The 22,917-nt window shown below is 45.2% G+C and overlaps 1 long non-coding RNA gene across 1 annotated transcript in view; it reads left to right on the top strand.

Moving 5' to 3' along the window:
• The window catches only part of LOC148151349 (uncharacterized), a 54,018-nt gene extending 34,623 nt beyond the window's left edge, over nt 1-19,395 (top strand). The window contains exon 3 of the long non-coding RNA XR_015752009.1: nt 19,124-19,395. This is a non-coding gene — a long non-coding RNA (uncharacterized LOC148151349). The remainder of the gene's footprint in view (nt 1-19,123) is intronic.
• The last annotated feature ends 3,522 nt before the right edge of the window (nt 19,396-22,917 follow it).

Below are 22,917 nucleotides of genomic sequence, written 5' to 3'. Positions count from 1 at the left end.
CTCAGCAGCAGAGGAAGCCAACGGCCCAGAGTGCAAAACTTAAAGCAGCTATTGTCTATTTGAATAAAACAACTAAAAAGACTGGGGATGCTTGTATATCAGAAACAAAAACAGAGGCTGCCGAAAAAGCTCAGCGGGTCTGACAGCACCTGTGAAGAGAAATCAGAGAGCCTCTGGGGAAGGGTCGCTGGAGCTGAAACGCTAACTATGAATTTCTCTTCACAGACCTGCTGTGCATTTCTGGCAACCTCTGTCACTGTCTATTTGAATCTCACTTCCCTATGTATCTTCATTGGTTTATTTCTTTCAAATCCTTATCCACAGCATTATAATCGTTGTCGATTCTGCAGCAATAACAACTTGTCGATATTCCAACAACCCAGTCTTCACAAAAGACATTTATTTCTTTTCATCACTATGTGGGTATTACACTTTGTTACTGACTTGCCAGACACCAAAAACGGTCTACTTCTCACATAGCACTCAGAACTACCATGCAATTTTGACATCTGCAGTGAGGTTGACATGCTTCAATTCCAGTGGATAACTTAAGTGCAGGTAATGAGGGTGGTGAACTCTTGGCATTGTGGATAATTAGTGACTAGACTTGCCCTCATGCCTCCTATCCTGGGTCCTCCTGTCTCTGAGTATTGTTATATTATATTGCTAGGGGCAAGTAGCTCGCGCAGTGTCAATCAATTGTCACTGGCAAACAGTGTTGCTTGCTATGTTTGTGATATCAATAGCACACAGTGGCTTGGGCATGTCATGGTAGGGTGTGATCATTCTTTTCGTTTTTGAAGGAATTAATTTGCTCCCCTATATTTTCTCGCTGTACGTGCTACTACAAAACAAGCAAGGCAGAACTCAATATTTTTGTGTAAAACTGCTTCTCCCCCCCCCCCCCCCCCCACCCCCCACCCCTCAACTCTCAAAGACACTCCATTTTCCGTCACACAAGATCTTCACTTGGATGGATGAGGCTTTGTCACTGTCAAAAGAAAAGTCAAAAATTCACCCTCAGTCACGAACAACTGCCCCACCACTCCAGGGGGTTTATATTAAATCGATAATTTGCCCCTGATGTCAAATTTATTCTTTAGTTGAGTTATCACTAAAAGGAACAATTTTATTGCCAATTCACTCCTGTTCAAAGCTCACCATTAAACATGGTAAGTTCTTCAAACTGACAAGAAATCAACTCTTGATATTATTTTTATGGTTTTGCGATCGCAGTGAGGCAGTCAATGATTTTCAGATAATTTATCGAGTTTGTTAAACAGTAGTTTGGATATGATATTTTAGTTGACCAGATTAGAAAAATATGCACCCATGACAATTGGGGTCAAACAACCTGTCGGTGTGGAACATGTCAGTCTCATTAAAGTCGTCGGGGCTGCATCCTGCACTCTAGCCAAGGGAATTCTTCCCTGAGTCTTCCTCCTCTCCCTCTGTCTGTCTTCCATCTGCCTGGTGAGGACTGCTTGATGAAAGCTGCTCTCTAAACAAACTCCTCTCTGCTCTAAGTCAATTCTATCCTTGGCCCCTGCACAAATCCTCCAGTGTAGATTTGACTTGGGCCCAACATGGCTTTTCTAGCACAGATTCAGCACCTCAAACGTCCTTGGCCTTGAGGTGATTATTTCAACTCGGAATTGACCTAGCCCCCACGACCATCCCCAATGCCTCCTATCCTCAGTCCTCCTCTCTTGGAGTATAGCACTAATTCACATAATCCCTACAGTGTGAGAACAGGCAAGTCTGCCCATCAGGTCTGCACCGACCCTCCAAATAGCAGCCCACCTAAACCCATCCCTAAAAACCCTGCATTTCCCATGGCTAATCCATCTAGACACTATGGGCTATTTAGCACAGCCAATCCACCTAATCAGCACATCTTTGGACTGCTGGAGGAAACTGGAGCACCTGGAGGAAATCTACACAGATACGGGGAGAATGTGCAAACTCCACACAGTCGCCCGAGGGTGGAATTGAACCTGGGTCCTCAGTGCTGTGAGGCAACAATGCTAACCACTGAGCCACCATATTGCTAGGGGCAAGTAGCTTGTACAGTGTCAATCGATTGTCTGAATCCTTTTGGCCAATGACTCATGACATTGGGCCAATAATTGTCCCCTTGCCCGCCCTCACATGAGGGTTGTTTTACCATTCTTTATAAGTTTATTTTCAAAAATACTTCATTGAAATCTCATGTTACACTGTAAATACTCAGAAAATTCAGCTTTTCAGGGATCCATCAACAACATCATTAACCAGGAAAGGTCATCATTACAATGACACCAAACACAGCAATTTTAACACACAGACAATTCTCAATGACATCTACCCTGGAGCTTTCTGTTGCCATCTTTCTAATTTCTCATTGATACCTTTCCACAAAGTAATATCATGGACATGCACCAAGTATTTTGCGAATGTGATTCTTTCACAAAGTATCATAGAATCCCGACAGTTTGGGAGCACGCCTTTCTAGCCCAGACTGACCCTCCAAACTGCATCCCACTCAGATCCACCCCATTCCTGTCACCCTGCATTTTCCATGGCTAATCCACCTAACCTGCACATCTTTGGACTGTGGGAGGAAACTGGAGCACCCGGAGGAGACCCACATAGACACTGGGGGAATGAGCAAACTCTACACAGTCGCCCAAGGCAGGAATTGAATCCGGGTCCCTGGCGCTGTAAGGCAGCAGTGCTAACCACTGAGCCACCGTGCTGCCCCACACTCGCCTGGTTCACGTTTGCTGGCATTGAAGTGATTGAGAAGTTCGAGGCAGTCTCTGCTGTAGATGTCCCACAATGAGGTGGTTTACCGGTGGCCTTGTTTTCGGCATTGGCATCAATTTTCAAGCCTCCGGATACACTGATCACCATGGTGACGCACGTGGCCTGCAAGAAATGCTGCCTGTTCCCCCTGTCTGCTGTCGCCTTATCCATGCGTTGGAGCCTCCTAGTGCTTTTCTGCCTCTGGTTACTTCCCTATACAGGCGAAAGTGAGGACTGCAGATGCTGGAGATCCGAGTCAAGATTGGAGTGGTGCTGGAAAAGCACGGCAGGGTCAGGCAGGATTTTCCCTGCTCCTCGGATGCTGCCTGACCTGCTGTGCTTTTCCAGCACCACTCTAATCCAAACCCTACTTCCCCACACGTCCCAGTCAGTGTCAAACAGCAATAGCTTTATGTAAACTAACACCTTTCCCGGATTATCTCTCACTTCAAAATGTCATTCAGTCCTTGCTGGTTAAGCCTCAAAAGGCATTGAGCATGTGCTAAATTGTCAAAGGTGATGACCTTTGGAAGAAATGTCAAGCCAAGGTCACACCTGCCTTGGTCAAGTGGATATTAAGAAAGTAGAATATAGATTACTTTTCTGCCGATATGATTAGAATAGATGATTAATCCATTTTAGACACAACCTGCTCGCTAACATTTCTAACTTTAACTGTGATCCCCATGATCTATTCATTTGGTCATAACTGCAAGTGTGATTTTTAAATTAAACCCACTTAAGCCATTCCCGTAATTCGAAATAACTAGATCTATTCCTCCAAGAGAAAAGGCAAGATGCAAATCCCTCTTACTTGGTCTGAAAGTTTTTTGTTTGCTAAATAATTTCCTTATCATATCGACGCAGGGTAATGTTATTCTACAGCAATAGCACAATAACCTCCTGACGTCTTAAATCAATGCAGTCTCACTGCTGGCTTTAACTGTGATTAACACTGTTCCCCCTTTATTGAGACTATAACGCAGGATATAAAAAGAAATGATGGATCACGCAGAGTAAGTAATGAGGTTGTAATTTAATCTGGGTGTTGGGATGTTGTCCTTTCAGATTTCACTGCCATGGCGGCTGACGCTATCTGGGTTAATTAAATAAAGCTGAAATTAAATTATAAGCTTGTTACTCGTTTTTCTTCATTGAAAATTCCATATATCAATCCATTTCACATTCCCTGAGGTGCCGGATGGAACCTGTCTCAGTCCATAGAAGTCTGCATAGAATTCTGAGCATGGAACAGGCCATTCAGCCCAACTATTTTGCATTTATTGCTTCACTCGAACATCTGTCTACTCAATTGCAGGGCAAGGGTTATAGCTGGGGGCAGGGAAATTATGATGCGGTGAGGCATGACTTAGGATGCGTGGCTTGGAAAAGTAGGCTTCAAGGCAAGGGCGTAATTGATATGTGGAGCTTGTTCAAGGAGCAACTGTTGAGTGTCCTTGATAAGTATGTACCTGTCAGGCAGGGAGGAAAGGGTCGTGTGAGGGAGCCGTGGTTTAATAAGGAATTGGAATCCCTTGTTAAATGGAAGAGGGTGGTCTATGTAAAGATGAGGTGTGAAGGTTCAATTGGGGCGATTGAGAGTTATAAGGCAGCCAGGAAGGATCTGAAGAGAGAGCTAAGAGCAGCAAGGAGGGGACATGAAAGGTCCTTAGTTGGTAGGATTAGGGAAAACCCTAAGGCTTTCTATAGGTATGTCAGGAATAAAAGAATGACTAGGGTAGGAATAGGTCCAGTCAAGGATAGTAGTGGGAAGTTGAGTGTGGAGGCTGAAGAGATTGGGGAGACACTGAATGAATACTTTTCGTCAGTATGCACTCAGGAACAGGACATTGTTGCCGATGTGAATACTGAGTCACAATTAAGTAGAATGAATGGCTTTGAGGTATGTAGGGAAGAGGTGTTGGAAATTCTGGAAAGGGTGAAAATAGATAAGTCCCCTGGGCCTGATGGCATTTATCCTAGGATTCTCTGGGAAGCAAGGGAGGAGATTGCAGAGCCATTGGCCTTGATTTTTATGTCCTCGTTGTCTACAGGAGTAGTGCCAGAAGGCTGGAGGCTAGCAAATGTGGTTCCCTTGTTCAAGAAGGGGAGTAGGGATAACCCTAGTAACTATAGGCCGGTGAGTCTCACTTCTGTTGTGGGCAAAGTCTTAGAGAGAATTGTAAGGGATAGGATTTATGAACATCTGGATAGGAATAATGTGATCAAGGATAGTCAGCATGGTTTTGTGAAGGGCAGGTCGTGCCTCACAAACCTTAATGAATTCTTTAAGAAGGTGACTAAGGAGGTGGACGAGGGGAAAGTGGTAGATGTGGTGTATATGGATTTTAGTAAGGCGTTTGATAAGGTTCTCCATGGTAGACTACTTCAAAAAATACGGAGGTATGGCATTGAGGGTGAGTTGGAGGTTTGGATTAGGAATTGGCTGGCTGGAAGAAGACAGAGGGTAGTAGTTGATGGTAAAGGTTCATCTTGAAGTGCCGTTACTAGCGGTGTTCCGCAAGGATCTGTTTTGGGACCATTGCTGTTTGTCATTTTTATAAATGACCTGGAGGAGGGGCTAGAAGGTTGGGTGAGCAAGTTTGCGGATGATACGAAAGTCGGAGGAGTTGTTGACAGTGAGGAAGGATGTGGCAGGTTACAGCGGGATATAGATAAGCTGCAGAACTGGGCAGAAAGGTGGCAAATGGAGTTCAATGTAGCTAAGTGTGAGGTGATTCACTTTGGTAAGAGTAACAAAAAGATGGGGTACTGGGCTAATGGTCGGATACTTGGTAATGTGGATGAGCAGAGGGATTTTGGTGTCCATGTACACAGATCTTTGAAAGTTGCCACCCAGGTAAATAGTGCGGTGAAGAAGGCATATGGCGTACTGGCTTTTATTGGTAGAGGAATTGAGTTCCGGAGTCCTGAGATCATGTTGCAGTTGTATAAGACTCTGGTGTGGCTGCATCTGGAGTATTGTGTGCAGTTTTGGTCGCCATACTATAGGAAGGATGTGGAGGCACTGGAATGGGTGCAGAGGAGGTTTACCAGGATGTTGCCTGGTATGGTAGGAAGATCGTATGAGGAAAGGCTGAGGCACTTGGGGTTGTTTTCATTGGAGAAAAGAAGGTTTAGGGGTGACTTGATAGAGGTGTACAAGATGATTAGGGGTTTAGATAAGGTTGACCGTGAGAACCTTTTTCCACGTATGGAGTCAGCTATTACGAGGGTGCATTGCTTTAAATTAAGGGGTGGTAGGTATCGGACAGATGTTAGGGGTAAGTTCTTTACTCAGCGAGTCGTGAGTTCATGGAATGCACTGCCAGTAGCAGTGGTGGACTCTCCCTCTTTATGGGCATTTAAGCGGGCATTGGATAGGCATATGGAGGACAGTGGGCTAGTGTAGGTTAGATGGGCTTGGATCGGCGCAACATCGAGGGCCAAAGGGCCTGTACTGCGCTGTATTCTTCTATGTTCTATGTTCTAATTCACTTATATATACAATTGCAAACGCAAATGAGCACCATATCCTTCTATTCCATCTGCTTATCTTACTTCTTTTTAAATGCTGCTATTCTGTTCTGCCTAAATATAAGACCATAAGGTATAGGAGCAGAATTAGATTATTCAGCCTGTGACAATACTGCCCCTTTAACAAAGTACAAAAGCAAATTACTGCAGATGCTGGAATCTGAAACCAAAAGAGAAAATGCTGGAAAATCTCAACAGGTCTGGCAGCATCTGTAAGGAGAGAAAAGAGCTGACGCTTTGAGTTCAACTGACCCTTAGTCAAAGCCCGGGGTCAGTTAGACTCGAAACGTCAGCTCTTTTCTCTCCTTACAGATGCTACCAAACCTGCTGAGATTTTCCAACATTTTCGCTTTTGGTTTCTGCCCCTTTAGCAAGTTGTCCTTGGTTTTACTTTCGAGGAGTTTGTAAAGACAGAGGTTCCAATATGCCTGGAAATAACTCCTAGAAAAGGTTTTTAACTTTTTTAAAAACATTTGTACAGTGAAAGGGGACTGGCCAGTTCTTTCAGTTCAGGGTTTTTCCTGGTTTGCTTTTGTTTGGTTTTAGCAAGCAGTCTGATTGAAGCTGATAGGATTGAAGCTGATTCCTGAAGAAGGGCTTATGCCCGAAACGTCGATTCTCCTGTTCCCTGGATGCTGCCCGACCTGCTGCGCTTTTCCAGCAACACATTTTCAGCTCTGATTGAAGCTGATAGTCAAAGGAAGCTTCCGGGGGGAACATCTCCCTGATTCAACACAGGTTTTCTGGCTGAGTCTCTCTCTCTCTTTCTGACATCTCTCCTGTAAGAGTGTTTGTTTTTATTTGACCTTTTTTGCCAAGGGGCTGTTGAAGGGGATGTTGTAGGTATTTGAACAGCATCATTAAGTTGCAATAGAGTCAACTGGGTTTTCAGATAGGGTCTAGATTAGAGTGGTGCTGGAAAAGCACAGCAGGTCAGGCAGCATCTGAGGAGCAGGAAAATCGATGTTTCGGGCAAAAGCCCTTCATCAGGAATAAAGGCAGGGTGCCTGCAGAGTGGAGAGATAAAAGGAGTTTAGGTTATTCTAAATTTGGTTCTCTTTTGTTTGTATTTCATTGTTTAAAACATGAGGGGTTGGGCCTGCTGTATCACTCTTGGAATATCCACTTCACACCTGCTGAAAACAACTCAAAACGTTAGGGCCCGGGCTGCTTTCTTGAAATGCTTTGAGGGGGTCTGGCCTGGTTCATGACAGGCCCATCCATTCTGCTCTACTATTCTACCAAGGCTGATATGCTTCTTAACCCCTTTCTCCTGCCTTCTCCCTGTAACCCTTAATCCCCTTACCAACCAGAACCTACTAATCTCTGTCCTAAAGACACTCAATGCCTTGGCCTCCACATCCACCTGTGGCAATGAGTTCCACGGAGCCACCACCCCCTGCCTGAAGACACTCTTCCTCATTGCAGTTCTAAAGGGTCATCCCTTCCCTCTGAGGCTGTGGCCTCAGGCCCCAGTCTCCCCACATCTGGAAACATCTTCTCCATATCTATCCAGGCCTTTTGGCATTCTATCAGTTTGAATGAGATTCTTGTCATTTTTCTAAACTCTCTTGAATGCAGACCCAGGGTCCCCAACCACTCCTCATATGACAAGCCCTTTGTCCCCTGGATTTTTCTTCTAAATCTTCTCTGGACTCCCTCTAATGCCAGTAAACCCTTCCTTAGATATGGGGCCTAAAACTGTTCATAATATTCCAAATGTAGCCTAACTGGAACCTTGTACATTTCCACTCTCTGTTCTATCGCTCTTCAAATGAAAGCTAATATTGCATTTGTCTTCCTAACTGCCAACTGAACCTGCACGTTAACCTTAAGAGAATCCTGAACCAGGACTCCCAGTTCCTTTTGAGCTTCAGATTTCCAAATTACTCAGTTACCAAGTAAGAGCAGGAGTAGGCCATTCAGCTCAACATCCTGCTGGGCCAATCAATATGACCATGGCTGATCTGTCTGTACCTGGATTTCCACATATGCATCTACCCAGATAACCCTCCATTCCCGTGCCCATGAAGAATGTAACCTCTGCTTAAAAATATTCAATGATGCCACTTCCACTGCCTCCTGAAGCAAAGAGCTTCAAAGTCACAGCCCTCTGAAAGAAAAGATTTCTCCTCTCCTCTGTCCAGTAATGGCAGCACTCATTTTAAGACAGTACCCCATGTACTGGACCCCTCCAAAAAACAATCATCCTCTCCACACCCACCTTATCAAAACCATTCAGGATCTTATGCGCTTCTATCAGGTCACCTCTGACTATTCTGATCTCCAGTGGAAAGAAGCACAATTTGTCCAACTTTTAAATGGTGGCTGGGGGCGGCACGGTGACTCAGTGGTTAGCACTGCTACATCACAGCACCAGGGATCCGGTTCAATTTCAGCCTCGGGCGGCTGTCTGTGTGGGGTTTGCATTCCTCCAGGTGCTCCAGTTTCCTCCCACAGTCCCACAGTTTGATGAATTGGTTAAGCCAGGGGTAAATATAGAGTAGGTGAATGGGTCTGGGAGGGTCAGTGTGGACTTGTTGGGCCAAATGGCCTATTTTCACATTGTAGGGATTCTTTGAACCCACTTATTCCAGGTACCAAATTAATAGACTTCCTCTGAACATTTTTTAGCACATCGACATCATTCATTAGATACTGTGTACAGTATTCAACAAGTGGCTTCACCAATTACCTGTATAAATGAAGAATGATATCCTTCCTTTTACATTCAATTCCTCTCACAGTAAAGGATAGCATCTTATTAACCTTCTCGATTGCTAGCTGTACATGCATACTAACCATGTGCGACTCACCCACCAGAACTTTTAAATCACTCTGTACCCTCAAAAGGCAGACAAAGGAGCCAACTCCCAGTGGTAAGGTGAGAGTGACTGCCCTTGACATCAAGGCTGTATTTGATTGTGCATCAAGGAACCCTGGCAAATCTGGAGTCAACAGGAATCACGGGAAAGCTCTACACTAATTACACCTACAGCTGGCACAAAGGAAAACAGTTGCGCTTGTTGGAGGTCAGTCATGTCAGTCCAGGGCGTCTCTGCAGGAGTTCCTCAGGGTAGTGTCCTAGGCCCAACCATCTTCAGCTGCTTCATCAATGATGTTCCCTCCATTACAAGGCCGATGATTGTACAATTTTCAATACCGTTCGTGACTCTTCAGATACTGAAGCAGTCCATGTTCAAATCAAACACAATCTGGACAATATCCAGCTCTAATCTGACAAGTGATAAGTAAAGTTGTAGCACACAAGTGCCAAGCACTGACCATCTCCAACAAGAGACAATCATTGCCTCCTTGACATTCAATGGCATGACCATCACTGAATCCCAACTGGACTAGACATATGAGATCTACAAGAGGTTACAAATGCTGGTCAGAGCTAGGAAGATTGCAGTGAGTAACTCACTTCCTGATTTTTGAAATTCTATCCACCATCTAGAAGGCATAAGTCAGGAGTGTGATGGAATACTCCCCATTGTTTGAATGAGTGTAACTCCAACAATACTCATGATGTCTGATACCATCCAGGACAATGCAGCCTGTTTGATTGACACCATATCCACAAACATTTATTATCTTCACCACCAAAGATTAATAGCAGCAGCGTGTACTATCTACAAAACACACTGCAGAAATTCACCAAAGCTCCTTGGCAGCATCTTCCAAACCCATAACCACTTCCATCTAGAAGGACAAGGGCAGCAGATACATGCAAACATCACCACCTACAAGTTTCCCTCCAAGCCACTCACCATTCTGACTCGGAATTATATCACCGCCCCTTCAGGGTTGCTATGTTAAAATCCTGGAATCCAGCAGCATTGTGGATCTATTTACAGGAAATGGACTGCTGAGATGCGAAAAGACAATTTACCACTACCCTGTTCACTAGGGATGGGCAATAAATGCTGGCCCAGCCAGTGACGACCACATCTGAAATAAATGTACAAAGTCGGCAGACGTCTGCACTTGTTCTCTGTTCAGGTAATACTCCAACAGGCTTGTTTGAAAGCACTAGCTTTCGAAGCACTGCTTCTTCTTTAGGTGGAAGGACCAGTGCTCCGAAAGCTCATACTCTAAATAACCCTGTTGGACTATAACCTTGTATTGTGTGATTTTTGACTTTGTCCACACCAGTCTAACACCGGCAACTCCAAGTCACAGGTAATATTTGACATTTTTATTCTTCCTGACAAAGTAAATAACTTCACATTTTCCCAGCTGCCAGATTTTTTCCCATTCACTTATTCAATCCATCCATATGCCTGTGCAACTTCCTTATCTCTTCTTCACAACATTAGTTCCTTGGTTTTATCACGAATTTAACTGCTCTGCCATCCTCATAGACTATTAGGTTCATCCACACCAACAACACCCTGCTCTAACCCACCCCTGTAAACTTGCGTTTCCCAGGTCTGACCTGGACACTATGGGCAATATAGTGGGTGGCATGGTGGCACAGTGGTCAGCACTGCTGCCTCACAGCGCCAGAGACCCAGGTTCAAATCCCACCTCAGGCGACTGACTGTGTGGAGTTTGCGTAGGTTTCCTCCGGGTGCTCCAGTTTCCTCCCAGTCCAAAAATGTGCAGGTTAGGTGAATTGGCTCTGCTAAATTGCCCATAGGGTTAATGTAGGTGAGTGGGTTGCGCTTCGGCGGGTCAGTGTGGACTTGGGCCGAAGGGCCTGTTTCCACACTGTAACTAATCTAATCTAAAAATATAGCATGGCCAATCCACCCAAACTGCAACATTGTTGGACTGTGGGAGGAAATCGGAGCACCTGGTGGAAATACACACAGACATGGGGCGAATGGGCAAACTCACACAGTCACCGGAGGGTGGAATTGAACCCGGGTCCCTGGCACTGTGAGGTAGCAGTGCTAACCACTGAGCCACCCATTGATGTACATTGTGAAAAGGTCTACAGGAGTCCACTCATCATATCCTATCAATTCAGGCAAAGACCCATTTATGTATATTTAGATTAGATTACAGTGTGGAAAAAGGCCCTTCGGCCCAACAAGTCCACGCCGAAGCGCAACCCACCCAGACCCATTCCCCTACATTTACCCCTTCACCTAACACTACGGGCAATTTAGCACGGCCAATTCACCTAACCTGCACATTATTTTGGACTGTGGGAAGAAACCGGAGCACCCAGAGGAAACCCACGCAGACACGGGGAGAATGTGCAAACTCCACACAGAGAGTTGCCTGAGGCAGGAATTGGACCCGGGTCTCTGGCGCTATGAGGCAACAGTGCTAACCACTGTGCCACCGTGCCGCCCAGTTGTCTACCAGCCAGACACTGTTGGATAATCCTATTCCTCTGACCATGGAGAAGTTGTACATTAATTGAGTGAAGCCAATTTTTAAAAATCTCCAGTCTGGTCTTGTGGAACCCCTTGTGAGCAATGTGACTGGATACAGCCAACAGCCGCTTGCCAGTAAAAACCAGAGACTACTGCCAGAACCCAAGGTTCTGACATGACACAGCATGGCACTCAACACTCATTTAATGAACTGTTGCTAACTCAGCAAAGTGTAAGATGTCTCAGTTGCACCTTGGAACAACCCTAGAGCAAAACAAAGAGAAATGGAAATATCGCTCGGCCTGAATCTCCAGCCACTTGTGGTGTTCTGGCTGGCCAGCAGATAGTAAGTTCCTGTGTCAGCAACCTCACTGAGGAAGCTCAGCCTTCCTGTGTACTATTCCTCGGCTCGATCTGGGAAGATCCTTTGCTTAGCACCATCTTGTTAACTCCCTGACTCCATTCAAAAGAAGGTTCACTGCACTCAGAATGCCAATTCTGTTAGCTCTCCACACATGCTGCCTGTACTAGTGAGCTTCTCCAGCAATTTCGTTTTTTTGTTGTGACACTATATGAAAGCAGCTTTCTATACGTCTGTGTTCGGGTGTTCCTGGAGAAGGAGCACGCGGTGTCTACCAACACTCTTGAGCTGTTCAGGGAGAGGGGGGCACCACAGGGAGTGGAGAGCTTTATTTCTCCCTCCAACTATATTTTGATTTAATCCCTGCCCTCCCCTTCACTGTTTTGATGACTCAGCATTGCCCTCGGAGAAGGGCACTGCTTGTCACTGGCCACTTGGGTGTTTCCTTTCTTCCTGGCGGTGGAAATTGAGTAAAGGTTTGTACACCTGTTGTCTTTCACTGTGTCTCACACCTACACACACACACCATGGGTGCTGGGGGAAATATAAGCACTACCGCTGTTAGGCGATAGTGTGGGGGATCATTTTTTTTTAAATGAAAGCAGCTTTCTCAGTTTTGTTATTTCTTCCCTTTCTCCTATTACTTCAATGGCGTGAATTGCTTGACCATAACAACAGGATTCTGCTAATTAAGGACAAGTGACCAACAGGAATAGGACAAAAGGCACTTTATTCAAAGAGCAAACTCATAGAATCCCAAAGTGTGGAAACAGGCAAATCAGCCTATCAAGTCCACACCAACCATCCAAAGAGCATCCCACCCAGACACACGCCCTCCACTATTTTTCTCATGGCTAATCCACCTCACCAGCACATTCCTGGACACAATGGGCAATTTGGCATGGTCAATCCACCTAACGGGAGCACCCGGAGGAAGCCCACAGAGACACAGGAAGAAAGTGCAAACTCTACATGCATCGTACCCAATGTTGGAATCAGACCTGGGTCCTTGGTGCTGTGAGGCAGCAGTGCTAACCACTAAGCCACCATGCTGCCCAGCTCACATTAATGCCCAAAAGCTGAGTGACACAAAGTTGGGTGAAATTGGGTAAATTATGGCATAAAATTCCAGAGGAATATTAATAGACTAAGTGAATGGGCAAAACTACAGAAGATGGAGTACAATGTAAGTAAGCGTGGAGTCATTTATTTTGGTCCGATAAAAGATCGAACAGGGTATTTTCTGTTTGGTATGAAGTTAAACACAATGGATCTCCAAAGTGATTTAGGAGTTCAGGTACATAGATCTTTAAAATATCATGACCCTGTGCATAAAATAATCAAGAAGTTTAATGGAATGTTGGCCTTTTTGTCTCGAGAACTGGAGTATAAGGTCACAGAAGTTATGCTGCAGTTATACAAAGCCCTGGTTAGACCTTACTTGGAGTACTGAGAGCAAAACTGGGCACCTCACCTTCAGGAAGGATCTATTGACCTTGGAGGGACGGCAACATGGGTTCACAAAAATTATGCCTGGACCTCAGGGGTTAAGTTATGCAGAGAAATTATTCAAACTAGGCCTGTTTTCTTTCAAATTTAGAAGCTTAAGGAATGATCTGATTGAAGTCTTCAAAATATTAACAGAAGAAGAGAGAGTCGATAAAGTTAAACTATTTCCAATGTTTGGGGCATCGTCTGAGAATTAAGGCTAGACTGTTCAGGAGAGATGTTAAAAAGCACTTCGACACGCAAATGGCAATAGTAATTTGAAGTTGTCTTCCACAGTGGACGCTGGATCAGTTGTTAATTTTAACTTTGAGTTTGATAATTTTTTTTGTTAGGCAAAAGTATTAAATGATATGGGCTAAAGGTGGAGCACAGATTAGCCATGTTCTCATTGATCGATGGAAGGGGTTCGAGATGCTGAATGGCCTACTCTAACGAGCCTATCACTGGGATTCTCTGTTTGGCCATCACATCCAATAGTAATCTTGTCAGGGTTTTTATTTGAGCCTGGTTACAGCTCTGCAGTAAAGCCCCTTAGAGCTTTGGTCACATAAATCAAATATGCTTGAGATGGCACAGGGCTACCGATACTTCATTGAATCATACAGTATGGAAACAGGCCATTCGGCCCAACCCAACCCTCCAAACAGTAAACACCCAGACCCATTCCCCGACATTTACTCCTGATTAATGCACCTAACCTACACATCCCTGAACACTATTTAGCATGACCAATTCACCGATCCTGCACATCTTGTAAATGATATGTGGAGCTTGTTCAAGGAGCAACTATTGAGTGTCCTTGATAATTATGTACCTGTCAGGCAGGGAGGAAAGGGTCGTGCGAGGGAGCCATGGTTTAATAAGGAATTGGAATCCCTTGTTAAATGGAAGAGGGCGGCCTATCTCAAGATGAGACGTGAAGGTTCAATTGGGGCGATTGAGAGTTATAGGGTAGCCAGGAAGGACCTGAAGCGAGAGCTAAGAGCAGCAAGGAGGGGACATGAAAGGTCCTTAGTCGGTAGGATTAGGGAAAACCCTAAGGCTTTCTATAGTATGTTAGGAATAAAAGAATGACTAGGGTAGGAATAGGTCCAGTCAAGGATAGTAGTGGGAAGTTGCGTGTGGAGGCGGAAGAGATTGGGGAGACACTGAATGAATACTTTTCTTCAGTATTTACTCAGGAACAGGGCATTGTCGTCGATGTGAATACTGAGTCACAAATAAGTAGAATGGATGGCTTTGAGGTATGTAGAGAAGAGGTGTTGGAAATCCTGGAAAAGGTGAAAATAGATAAGTCCCCTGGGCCTGATGGCATTTATCCTAGGATTCTCTGGGAAGCAAGGGAGGAGATTGCAGAGCCATTGGCCTTGATTTTTATGTCCTCTTTGTCTACAGGAGTAGTGCCAGAAGACTGGAGGATAGCAAATGTGGTTCCCTTGTTCAAAAAGGGGAGTAGGGATAACCCTAGTAACTATAGGCCGGTGAGTCTCACTTCTGTTGTGGGCAAAGTCTTAGAGAGAATTGTAAGGGATAGGATTTATGCACATCTGGATAGGAATAATGTGATCAAGGATAGTCAGCATGGTTTTGTGAAGGGCAGGTCATGCCTCACAAACCTTATTGAATTCTTTGAAAAGGTGACGAAGGAAGTTGATGAGGGGAAAGCGGTAGATGTGGTATATATGGATTTTAGTAAGGCGTTTGATAAGGTTCCCCATGGTAGGCTACTGCAGAAAATACGGAGATATGGCATTGAGGGTGAGTTGGAGGTTTGGATTAGGAATTGGCTGGATGGAAGAAGACAGAGGGTAGTAGTTGATGGCAAAGTTTCTTCATGGAGTGCCGTCACTAGCGGTGTTCCGCAAGGATCTGTTTTGGGACCATTGCTGTTTGTCATTTTTATAAATGACCTGGAAGAGGGGTTAGAAGGTTGGGTGAGCAAGTTTGCGGATGATACGAAAGTCGGAGGAGTTGTTGACAGTGAGGAAGGATGTGGCAGGTTACAGCAGGATATAGAGAAGCTGCAGAGCTGGGCAGAAAGGTGGCAAATGGAATTCAATGTAGCTAAATGTGAGGTGATTCACTTTGGGAAGAATAACAAAAAGATGGGGTACTGGGCTAATGGTCGGATACTTGGTAGTGTGGATGAGCAGAGGGATCTTGGTGTCCATGTACACAGATCTCTGAAAGTTGCCACCCAGGTAAATAGTGCGGTGAGGAAGGCATATGGCGTACTGGCTTTTATTGGTAGAGGAATTGAGTTCCGGAGTCCTGAGGTCATGATGCAGTTGTATAAGACTCTGGTGCGGCCGCATCTGGAATATTGTGTGCAGTTTTGGTCGCCATACTATAGGAAGGATGTGGAGGCACTGGAACGGGTGCAGAGGAGGTTTACCAGGATGTTGCCTGGTATGGAAGGAAGATCGTATGAGGAAAGACTGAGACACTTGGGGCTGTTTTCATTAGAGAAAAGAAGGTTTAGGGGTGACTTGATTGAGGTGTACAAGATGATTAGGGGGTTAGATAGGGTTGACAGTGTGAACCTTTTCCCGCGTATGGAGTCGGGTATTACAAGGGGGCATAGCTTTAAATTAAGGGGGGGTAGATATAGGACTGAAGTTAGGGGTAGGTTCTTCACTCAGCGAGTCGTAAGTTCATGGAATGCCCTGCCAGCAGCAGTGGTGGACTCTCCCTCTTTATGGGCATTTAAGCGGGCATTGGATAGGTATATGGAGGATAGTGGGTTAGTATAGGTTAGGTGGGCTTGGATCGGCGCAACATCGAGGGCCAAAGGGCCTGTACTGCGCTGTATTCTTCTATGTTCTATGTTCTATCTTTGGATTGTGGCAGCAAACCAGAGCACCTAGAGAAAACCCACGCAGACACGGGGAGAATGTGTAAACTCCATACAGACAGTCGCCCAAAGCTGGAGTCGAGCTCAGGTTCCTGGTGCTGTGAGGCAGCAGTGCTAACCACTGGGCCAGCCCTTGTGGACCTCTAAAACAGCACCAACTATTCTTCTTCTGGGAGAGAAAAGGAGTTGCTTTAATGTTGGAAAATGTTCTGCAGTTGGTTTCACTCTTCAGTCTAAGATGGTTAGCTCTAAATATCATTTGCTGAAACTGTATTAACAGAGATGCAAAGGTGAGCTTCATCTCAGTGTTGATCTTGATCTTTTCATATTCAGCTTACTGCATCAGAATTAATGGGGGCAAGATCAAAGCACTAAACCCCTCACATTTTCACCACATGACTCAATCACCTCTCTCTCCCCAGGGAAGCACACTACTTTGCTGCATTTATCCTGCCAGCATCCTTCACACCGACAGCATGGTTGGAGGGCATTTGACCCATCACTCCTCTTCTCAAACTTTGAAAGAGCCATCAGATTTAGTCCCACACACTCTCTTTTCCAGATTCCATAACCTTAACATCTTGCCCATCTCCCTCTCACAATTATCTATGGAATCGGTGTCCGACATCTTTCCAGGTCAGGAATTGCAAACCCTTAACCAGAAAAAAAAAGTTCCTCCTGAATTGGCTTGGGCCATTTTCCCTGGAGTGTCGAAGGCTGAGGTGTGACCTTACAGAGGTTAATACAATCATGAGGGGCATGGATAGACAAGGTATTTTCCTCAGAGTGGGCGAGTCTAGAACTAGAGGGCATAGGTTTAGGTTGAGAGGGGAAAGATTAGAAAGGGAGCTAAGAGGCAACTTTTTCATGCAGAGGCTGAGGCGTGTATGGAAAGAGCTGTCAGAAGAAGTGATGGAGGCTGGTACAATTACAACATTTAAAAAGCATCTGGATGGGTATATGAACAGGAAGGGTTTAGAGAGATATGGGTCAAGTGCTGGCAAATGGGACTAGATTAGGTCAGGATATCTGATCGGCATGGTCAAGTTGGACTGAAGGGTCTTTTTCCTTGCTGTACATCTCTGTGACTCTATAACACCCATCTTGTCAAAGGTTTTACTGCAAGGAAGTGGTTTTTATTTTTTGACTTAATGTCTCAAATCCTCATTCAGCCAAGTGATCGCTTCCCAACTTTTCAAGTCTAAACCCACCCGACCTTTCAGTAAAGCCAGTCAAGATGGCCGCTGGATAGCAGTGCAGCATGTCAGCTCCTCAGCCCAAGAACCCGAAACTTGTCTGCTCCATGTCTTTCTCTCTTTTCTCTGCCTTTTTATTTACTTCAACCTTACTTACTTGCTGTGCCAGCTCTGGTGGCATCGAGGTGTCCAGTATGTGGGGGGCAAGGTTTGCTCTGGGCAGGTGTGGCAGAGGAAGGAGTTGTGTTTGGTGGCCTGGTGGTGGCAGAGGGAGGAGTTGTGTTTGGTGTTCCTGGTGGTGGCAGAGGGAGGAGTTGTGTTTGGTGTTCCTGGTGATGGCAGAGGGAGGAGTTGTGTTTGGTGTTCCTGGTGGTGGCAGAGGAAGGAGTTGTGTTTGGTGTTCCTGGTGGTGGCAGATGGAGGAGTTGTGTTTGGTGTTCCTGGTGGTGGCAGAGGGAGGAGTTGTGTTTGGTGTTCCTGGTGATGGCAGAGGGAGGAGTTGTGTTTGGTGTTCCTGGTGGTGGCAGAGGGAGGAGTTGTGTTTGGTGTTCCTGGTGATGGCAGAGGGAGGAGTTGTGTTTGGTGTTCCTGGTGATGGCAGAGGGAGAAGTTGTGTTTGATGTTCCTGGTGGTGGCAGAGGGAGGAGTTGTGTTTGGTGTTCCTGGTGATGGCAGAGGGAGGAGTTGTGTTTGGTGTTCCTGGTGGTGGCAGAGGGAGGTTTGTTTGGCCACAGTGCCCAGGGTAGGATCTGGCAGCTGCATGGCCGAGATCAGCCCAGCATGGTCTCATGGTGGCGGCATAGCCAGTCAGACAAGATGGTGGCAAGGCATGGCAACCAGGTTCTGCAGCTGCATTATGGTGAAGATATTTGAGGCAGGCCAACTGCTTCCTGTTGGTGACCTTCTCAGTGTCGGAGTGGAAGAGCCCACATCCAAGCCCATGGCTGAGCACTTCAGGCAGAGTGCAATGTTGAACTTTTTATTTTCCACTTTATACCTTGTACCTTGGCACCACCAGGAACACCAAACACAACTCCTTCCTCTGCCACCACACCTGCACCTCAGCATGTTTGTCCCTAAGGTGGTACTGGTGACATTGCACACTTTTCTCTGCACTCCTGTATCCCTGTACTTGAGTAAATGTGACAATAAAACTGAATTCTAATTCTTCTTTCCACCTAACTAAAGTTTCCCCACGCCTGGTCAATCTCTGTCCCCTTTTCTAATGCTTCAAAAGTATGAGGTTCAGCTGTGTTCACAATATTCCAACCGGGGTCTCACCTGTGATTCCTAAAGTTCAAACAAAATCCATTTATTTTTATAGTCTGGTTCTCTAACTATCAACTGGAATAACTCATATTTATCTTTAATCACTTTATTATCTTTCCCTGCTGCTTTTAAGGGATTTTTACACCCAAACTTTGCCATTTATAATATCTGACATGCCATTTTAAACAAAAAAAACCACCTTAGTTCTCTACTATTAATTACTGAGAGGTGAAATGAAGATTACTGAAATTTAAATCCTTTTGCTTTGTGCTTACAGACAAAGAAGCATGATCTAATGCGTGATGGAAATTGCTTCAATAGTAACTTTTCAAGAAAGACAGTTGTTTATTTTAATCACCCTGCTTGAAGATGGTTTGACACACCTCTGGAACAGGTGGGACTTGAACCATGAACTTCAGGCCCAGAGGCAGGGGTGCTGGATATATACCCGGAAAGGCAACATGTCGAGGGAAAGAGCAGGGAAGTGAGGATAATTATGTACAAAAGGTTCGCACTGAATTGACACAGTGATTCCATATAAAGAACTGCCATTGGGGAAAACTTTGCGCCAGACATTTTCCTTCATCATTTATGAACTCGAACTAGATGATCAACCTGTGAGAAGTGTCTTCTGTTTTTCACATCCTGGATTGTAGTAAAATGTTTGCTTTCAATTCGAACAAATAGAAATGCTAATTGCATCTGTCTCTCGTTGGCGGGGGTGGAGTGGGCTTGGTGTGGGAGAGAGTTTATCGGGTGCCGCAGTGGCAAGAGGCTGACCTAGACAATGTTACAATTGTACCACCCAGGTGATTTGGCAAACAACCGTTCGTCAAGGCAAGCAACAGTCAATGATGTTAATCCAGTTTCAGGAGCATGAAACTGGAGGAGGCTAACTTGCATGGTTTAATGCTTCTTGCGGAGTTTGTTTCAATTATGGACAGCTAGCTGTCAGGAGAATTTGGACAAACTTCAATGCTTTTCGTTACAGCATCAGGGCTGAGTGGCGACCTGACAGAAGGATATAAAATTATGAGAGGCAAGGATGGGTTGGATCATCAGTCTTTTTTCCCAGGATGGCAGTGTCAAACACTAAGAGGGAGGGGCACAGGTTTAAGGTGAGTGGGGCAAGTTTAAAGGAGATGTGTGAGCAAAGTTTTTTACACAGAGTGTGATAGGTCTCTGGAACGTGCTGCCAAGGGAGGTGATAGAAGCAAAGACGATAGCAATATTGAAGACGCATTTAGACAACCACATGGAGTGGCAGAGAATATAGGGATATGGACCATGTGCCACAGTGAGATATGAATTCAATAAAAACCTGGAGTTAAGAGTTTAATGATGGTCATGAATCCATTATCGAATGTCGTAGGAAACCATTGGTTCACTAACTTCCTTTAGAGAAGGAAACTGCCATCCTTACCTGGTCTGGCCGACAAGTGACTCCAGACCCACCGCAATGTGGTTGATTCTTCACTGCCCTCTGGGCAATTAGGGGTGAGTAATAGATGCTGACCTAGCTCCACCCTCATTCCGAGACAGAATAAAAAATAGTCTCTCCCCTCGCCCAGCCGGTTCAGACCCGGATTATCCATGGAGCATTCTGGAGTCCATGCCCCAGCACCAGACTCCCTGATGACGGGGGAAAGTCCGAACCAGTTCCTGAGCATGCTCGGGTTGGAAGCAGGAATCTCATCCCCCTCAGTTTCACCAGCCTCTCTAACTCGGGGCCAGGGTCAATCGCACCCTGTGCACAGATATAGGCAGCACAGTCGAAGGAAAGGTTCCTGTTCAACAAGGTCGATTGTTCTGACACTGGCTGAACCTTTCACATGAGCAGCCCAACCCCTCCGGCCCTCAAGCAAGAGAATCGCACCATCGGAGAGCTTGTCTTTGTCAGGCATCGCTATGGTTACCAGGTGGTCAGTCTCCTTCGGTATCTGTATCATTTGTAAATCATTTAGAACATGGAACATCAAACATTATAGCACAGTACAGGCCCTTTGGCCCTCGATGTTGTGCCGACCTGTGGAACCAATCTAAAGCCCATCAAACCTACACTATTCCATTCTTGTCCATATGCCTATCCAATGACCATTTAAAGGCCCTTAAATTTGGCAAGTCCACTACAGTTGCAGTCAGGGCGTTCAACACCCCTACTACTCTCTGAGTAAAGAAACTACCTCTGACATCAGTCCTATATCTATCACCCCTCAATTTAAAGCTATGTCCTCTCATGCTAGCCATCACTGAGGAAAAAGGCTCTCCCTGTCCACCCTATCTAACCCTCTGATTATCTTATATGTCTCAATTAAGTCACCTCTCAACCTTCTTCTCTCTGATGAAAACATCATCAAGTCCCTCAGCCTTTCCTCATAAGAACTTCCCTCCATTCTCGGCAACATCCTGGTAAATCTCCTCTGATCCCTTTCCAAATCTTCCACATCTTTCCTACAATGCAGTGACCAGAACTGTACACAATGCTCCAAGTGTGGCCGCACCAGAGTTTTGTACAGCTGCAATATGACCTGGTGGCTCCGAAACACAATCTCTCTACCAATAAAAGCTATCACACCGTATGCCTTCTTAACGACCCTATCAACTTGGGTGGCAACTTTCAGGGATCTATGTACATGGACACTGAGATCTCTCTGCTCATCTACACTACCAAGAATCTTACCATTAGCCCAGTACACTGTATTCCGGTTACTCTTTCCAAAGTGAATCACCTCACACTTTTCAACATTACGTTCCATTTGCCACCTCTCAGCCCAGCTCTGCAGCTGATCTTTGTCCCTCTGTAACCGACAACATCCTTTTGCACTATCCACAACTCCACCAACCTTAGTGTCATCTGCAAATTTACTAACCCATCCTCACCTCCAATGTAATTAAAGGGACTTCTGATGTTTGTATGCCCTTTATAAATTGATGTCAAAGACCATTTACAGTATACACAGATAACAGCATGTTCTCAATGGTGTCTCAGAGAGTAAAGACCATCATCAGGTAAGGATGGACCTTTGAAAGCTGGTTGCTAGCCTCATGAAGGCTCCACCTTGGGGCATTGGCTGGCATGTCTTCAGCATCCAGCTGAGGAGTAGATCCCTCCGGCACTGAGCCCATGTTTCTGATCTAAACCAATCTTGTCTTCAGCCCAGTCCTTACTCTCTCACATCTCCCTCTTCCTCCAATAGGATGGCCTGTCACAACAAGTGCCACTTGCCTTTACTGGGCCATGTTGTACAGTGTGCAGCACACTGCCACCATTTAGGGCACCCTGGCAGCGATATATTATGTTAAGTGTCAATCTTATTTAATTTTAACCTTCCACAATGCGACTTAAACCCAGAATCAGAGCCTGTGATGTTCGTGACATTAGCATGATACCACTGGAAGCAGAGGAAGTTGAAAGAGCTGAGGCTGGAGTATCTGAGAATAAAGGTCTCACGTCAGCTGCTTAGAGGGCATGCAAGGTTAGAAAAAGCATTTATTTCAATTCTGATTTCAACATAATGACAGGCTCACTTTGATTAATTCTGAGAAGATGCATTCTTTTTAAACGGTCAGAAAGTGTTTTGGAACAGTGACCTTAATACAGTCAGTTCTACTATAATGCACATTTCTTCAACGCAAATTGGCTATAACACGATTGGAGAATTTAGACCATCATTTATAGAAAGTGAACTTTCCTTACCTGTATTGGCTATCATGCGATTCTGGTCTCACTGGTTAAATGGTGCTGTGATTATGTGATTTTCGTATAATTTAGGATCTCATGATTACGGAACTATTGCATTATATCAGAACAGACAGTACGTAATTCCCATGAGGTATGTGACTTCAGCTAGATGCCTGCCATTGTGCCTATGATGTTAATGGATGGACTGTTTATACTGCTGAGTTTACAAATAGGGCAGAGGCCATTCATTTAGTTTTTGACTTCAGTTCAGGAGAATCAGGAATTCAATTCATAAAGGCGAAAAATTTTCTACTACCAGGGAAGTGAGGCTTTGTAGTTCAATTCAGGGAACCAGAGTTGAGAGTGGGGTGCTGGAAAAGCACAGCAGG

This window comes from Chiloscyllium plagiosum, unplaced genomic scaffold (assembly GCF_037043375.1).
Source record: "Chiloscyllium plagiosum isolate Xiang-an unplaced genomic scaffold, Cpla_swu_hap1 HiC_scaffold_3, whole genome shotgun sequence".
Classification (NCBI taxonomy): Eukaryota; Metazoa; Chordata; class Chondrichthyes; order Orectolobiformes; family Hemiscylliidae; genus Chiloscyllium; species Chiloscyllium plagiosum.
The sequence above is the reverse complement of the archived record's forward strand: the minus strand, read 5'-3'. Positions and strand labels throughout refer to the sequence as shown.